This window comes from Cucurbita maxima, unplaced genomic scaffold (genome assembly GCF_002738345.1).
Source record: "Cucurbita maxima cultivar Rimu unplaced genomic scaffold, Cmax_1.0 Cma_Scf00630, whole genome shotgun sequence".
In the NCBI taxonomy this organism is placed as follows: domain Eukaryota; kingdom Viridiplantae; phylum Streptophyta; class Magnoliopsida; order Cucurbitales; family Cucurbitaceae; genus Cucurbita; species Cucurbita maxima.
This window is the reverse complement of record NW_019272646.1, coordinates 7406-13124: the sequence shown is the minus strand read 5'-3', so window position 1 is coordinate 13124 and position 5719 is coordinate 7406. Positions and strand designations below refer to the sequence as shown.

General features: G+C 33.9%; 1 non-coding gene across 1 annotated transcript; it reads left to right on the top strand.

Moving 5' to 3' along the window:
- The first annotated feature begins 5422 nt into the window (after window positions 1-5422).
- On the top strand, window positions 5423-5494 carry TRNAQ-CUG. The gene has a single exon. It is a non-coding gene; the product is annotated as a tRNA-Gln (tRNA).
- The last annotated feature ends 225 nt before the right edge of the window (window positions 5495-5719 follow it).

Below are 5719 nucleotides of genomic sequence, written 5' to 3'. Positions count from 1 at the left end.
CCTAGAGAAGTGGACACCATAAATTCATAATGGTCCTAACATTATTAGAGGAATGATCATCCTAAAGAAATGGTAGCCATTTCAACCCTAGAGAAAAGGTCTAGTATAACAATCTTTAACAAGCTGATACGCGTTCCCACTATTCCGAGCTGCTAAAGCAATTATCATTCGAATACTATCCCACCTAGCCACAGGTACAAATGCCTTGGAATAGTCTATACCATGTTGTCGTGCATAACTTTTTGCTACAAACGTAGCCTTATACTGTCAACTTTCCCATTTTCGTTGAGTTTGATTTTGAAAACCCACTTTACTCCAATCTTCTTCATTCCTCTAGGAAAATCTGTCAACTCCCAAGTCTCATTTCGTTCGATGGCTTCTATCTCCAAGTCCATTGTAGCTCACCATTTTGAACTTTGAACAGCTTCTTCAAAGGTAGTCGAATCTGTAGTTGAGGATAATAGAACTAAATTGTTGTGCTCAGCTTCTTCAGAAAATTCTCCCTTGCTCACATAATCTCCATCCATAATGGTGCTCTTCTATTCCTCACTTCGGGTGTGCTTTCTTCAGATGTTGAAAAATTTGATTTAGATGGCTCATTGGAAGATATATTAGCTTCTTCTTCTTCTTCTTCTACTATAATCGCCTCTTCAGATTCTTCCCAACTTTGATCATGTTCTCTTCCTTCTATATTACTATCTTTCCATTCGTGGGTATCGAGTCTAACTTCTTCGTTATTTTTACCCCAATTCCAACATTTGTTTTCTTCAAAAATCAACTCTCTATTTGCAATTATCTTCTTGGCCACGAATTTACAAATGAGAGACACTGCATACAATAAATCCAACCTTGTTGCAATTAGATACATTAAATTCATCCGGTATGAGTCTAACCACAGGAACAACATGGTTTTTCAAACTATTAGTCCAAAACTTCTTTTGCATACTTTCTCTAACTAATATAAATGTCTTCGAAATTTTGTAAAATCTCTACCCCTAGAAAATATTTCATTTTTTCCCAAATCTGTCATTTCAAATTGAAGTTTCATAAAATTCTTGAACTTAACAAACATGCTCTCATCATTACTAGTAAAAACTAGATCGTCAACATATAGTCTAACAATCAAAATTTTACCTCTATCTCCTGTTTGTATGAATAAAGTAAGGTCACAGTTGCACCTCTCAAATCCTTCTTCGATAAAGTGTTCTTAAAGTCGACTAAATCATGCACGTAGGGCTTTTTTAAGACCATATAATGTCTTCATCAATTTGTATACCTTGTATTCTTGACATTTTTTCTCATAACCTTGTGGTTGCTCGAAAGTTGGCTTCTTTTAACTCTCCTTAAAAGAAAGCCCTTTTCACGTCAAGCTGATACGCGTTCCCACTATTCCGGGCTGCTAAAGCAATTATCATTCGAATACTATCCCACCTAGCCACAGTGCACATGCCTTGGAATAGTCTATACCATGTTGTCGTGCATAACTTTTTGCTACAAACGTAGCCTTATACTGTCAACTTCCCCATTTTCGTTGAGTTTGATTTTGAAAACCCACTTTACTCCAATCTTCTTCATTCCTCTAGGAAAATCTGTCAACTCCCAAGTCTCATTTCGTTCGATGGCTTCTATCTCCAAGTCCATTGTAACTCACCATTTTGAACTTTGAACAGCTTCTTCAAAGGTAGTCGAATCTGTAGTTGAGGTTAATAGAACTAAATTGTCGGGCTCAGCTTCTTCAGAAAATTCTCCCTTACTCACATAATCTCCATCCATAATGATGCTCTTTTATTCCTCACTTCGGGTGTGCTTTCTTCAGATGTTGAAAAATTTGATTTAGATGACTCATTGGAAGATATATTAGCTTCCCCTTCTTCTTCGTCTACTATCACCTCCTCTTCAGATTCTTCCTCACTTTGATCATGTTCGCTTCCTTCTATATTACTATCTTTCGATTCGTGGGTATCAAGTCTAACTTCTTCGTTATTTTTACCCCAATTCCAACATGTGTTTTCTTCAAAAATCACCTCTCTGCTTGCAATTATCTTCTTGGACACTAGATCATAGAGTCTATATGTTTGAGACTCTTCACTCATCCCTAGTAGCACACACTGAAATTTTTTTATCATCTAACTTCTTTTTCTCATCGTCTGATACATGAACACGGTCAATGTATCAAAAAACTCAAAAATAATTAGTATTAGGTTTTGTGCCACTCCAAGCCTCCTCTGAAGTCATATTTTTCACTACCACTGTAGACTTCTATTGAGCACGTGCAATGTCCAGTTTACTGCTTCTGGCCACAAATTCTTTGGAACTTTTTCTCTGATTATATACTTCTAATCATATTCATGATTGTTCTATTCTTGCACTCTGCTAGACTTGCTATACTATTTTATTGGTGAGTGTAGCTGCAGTTTTCTACTGATACCATTAATTTTGCAAAAACTATTGAACTCGTGAGAGGTGTACTCTCCATCCCTATCTAAGGGTAGACAACGAACAAAATCTCCAATCTCTTTATCAACAAGATTTTTTTCAGCCAGAAACTATATTCACACATTGCGACGGTAATCATCAATAAAACTTATAAAATACCTCTTATTACTGTTGGAAATAGTTTTGATGGATTCACAGACATCTGCATGTACCAGTTACAGCCTTTGTCTTGTTCTCCATAAACTTCTCTTTGGAAATGCATCCCTATGTTGCTTTCCCACCATGCAATCAATGCATATTTTAGACGATGTTTTCAACTGGGGTAACTCTCTAACCATTTGTTTATGTTGCAATGTTCTCAAACCTTTGAAACATAGATGCCCATATCTGCGGTGCCAAATATGAATGTTGTCTTCTATAATTGTTTGGAAGCAAGTGGCGGTTTGCCGCATGAGTCTCGCAAGTAATATGAACATTTTATTTGCAGACATTGTTGTTTGCAGAATAAGTCCCTTATTAAGAAGATAGATTTTGCATCTCCATGCTGTATCAAAATAGATACCCCTCTTTGTTGCAATTATCCAAGACTTAATAGATTGTTTTTAAACTTGGGTATATAAAAACCATAAGTGATTACCTTAACGCCAACAACTTGCAATCTAATGTTATCTTTTCCTAACACTGCCATCTTGAAATTATTTCAAGCTTCACAGATTGTCGGAACTCCTTGTCAAAATCTGAGAACCATTCCTTGTTTGAACACATATGATTGCTACACCTCGAATCAAGGAACCAAACATCTTCCCTCCTAAATTGATTGAGCTCAACATAGGATATCAGCAACATTTCTCTTCATCCCCAAGTTCATTATAATTGGCTTCTTTTTCCAATTGAAGACACTCATATCTAAAGTGTTATAACTGATGACATTTATAACACTCAACTGTACTTTTGTTGAATGAATGTCTACATCTTCCTCTTCCTCTACCTCTTCCTTGAAAAGCTTCGCGAGCTCGATCACATCCTCTTCCATCGAATCTATAATCGTATGTCACCTTTAGTTCTTGTTCATCACTTACTCATTCATCGATTGTTAAAGTGTCTAAGTTATTAGACTCTTCAATAAAACATATAACATAGTCAAATCTTGAGGTGATTGATCTTAAGATTTTTTCAATAATCACTATTTGTTTCATGTTTCACTATGAATTTTCATCTTGTTTACAATGGTGAGACTTCAAGCAAAATATGCACAAACACTCTCACCTTCTTTCATCTGTATGACTTCAAACTTTTTCGTAAGAGCTTAGAGTTGTGCTCTTTTGACTCTTGTGGAACCTTGATACTTCTACTTCATAGAGTTCCAAATTTGTTTTGTAGCATCTCTATTAAGATCGTTCCCATAGTAGTTCGATCAATGGCTTAGAACAAAATAATTCTTGACTTTCAAGTCTTTCAACTCAGGGTATGCAATTGTGTTTGTTGTGCTTCGATAATCTCTTCTCCTTTGTCTACGACAGGGATTCCGGTCTCCACGAAAGACCAATATTCCTTTCAACGAAGAAAGTTTCCATAAACATAGACCAATGATCATAGTGGCCATCAAACTTAGGAATTGTTGGTAGAACGAAATTGGTTTCAGCTGCCATATTTTGAATCTCTTTCAACTCACTATTCAAGAAAAAAGGCTGCAGTTTCTTCTTCTCACAATTCCCTTCCAGGCGATCGGAAAATAAAGAAATAGTTAATATATTCAAGATAATTACGTATTTACAAAATACCGTCTCAATTCATCCTATTTCATCAGATCCGGGATGTGATATGGTTCCGAAGGATGAACTGGATATGGACAGTTCCAATAAGATTTCATTCTTGAACAAAAATCCAATTATTTATTTATTTCATCTATTCCATGACCGGAACAGGAGGGGATACACGTTACACCACGATTTTGAATCAAAAGAGAGATTTCAAAAAATGGCAGATCTATTCACTCTATCAATAACCGAGCCGAATCTGGTGTATCATAAGGGATTTGTCTTTTCTATTGATTCCTACAGATTGGATCAAAAACAATTCTTGAATTAGGTCTTGCATTGTAGCTCTAATACCAAATGTTGTATACACACAAACTAAAACTCTGAAATCAATTGTGTTATCAAACAAATCAACTTGGTTGACTTTTATAGGCTTACAAACTAACAAATTTAGGAAGGATAAAATTAGCCACCTCAAAAAATAAGAAATTCAAACTCCCACTAATAAATTAATTTAGTTGTCCTCACATTCTTACAAATGTACATCCTAATTAAATGGTAGCTATTTCAACCTTAAAGAAAAGGTCTAGTATGACCATTTTTAATAATCTACGTCTTGAAAATCTATATTTTATTTACATGTCCTTAGAATGCGAGTTGAGATTCTCAACCTAACTCACATTGGAGAATAACTTTCGTTGTTTTTTCTTTTCTCACTATTAACTTTGTATTTATTAGAGATTGTATTAACAAATTGAGAACGACCCCACTAAGTAACTGTTTGGATCTAAATAGTCATTGATATATTAATAAGTAGCACATGGATTTCATTATTGTCTTCTTTTTATAAAAATAGGGTAAACACAAATAATTTGATTTTTTTACTTCCATAATGTCACCTAGAATATTCAAATAAACGGTTAAAAAATATGGATGGGGAAAAACTTATTAAATAAGTATCTTTTTCTAAAGTTAAATTTATTTCAAAATAACCTTTTTGTGAACTTTATTAAAGTGGATGAAAATGAGTGAAGAAGAATGGTTGAATAATTGTACAAATGTTTTAATAAATTAATTGATTTTATTGGGCTGAAACCCTATCAAATACAAAACTAAAAACAAAGACACAAATCATTTTCAAAATTTAGAGATCTATAAGAAACAAATAAGATACTATTATTCTTTTTAAAGTTCATAGATTTATGACGAACAAATCTTGAAAAATTTGTGGTCCCATGGTCTAGTGGTTAGGACATTGGACTCTGAATCCAGTAACCCGAGTTCAAATCTCGGTGGGACCTTTTCTATATTTCTCTACTTAAAAGTAAAGTATTTATGTAATATAAAACTCAACTTTACCTAATTGATTTTAATGTGTTGAAACTCTATTAGATATATATAAAGTAATTAACTTGACATTGTTTAGAGATGATATAAAGTTGAAAGTGTATAAAAATATTATCTATTTTTTCAATTTTAGAAATTTATAAGACACAAATTTTATGAAGATCTATGGTCTTTCGATA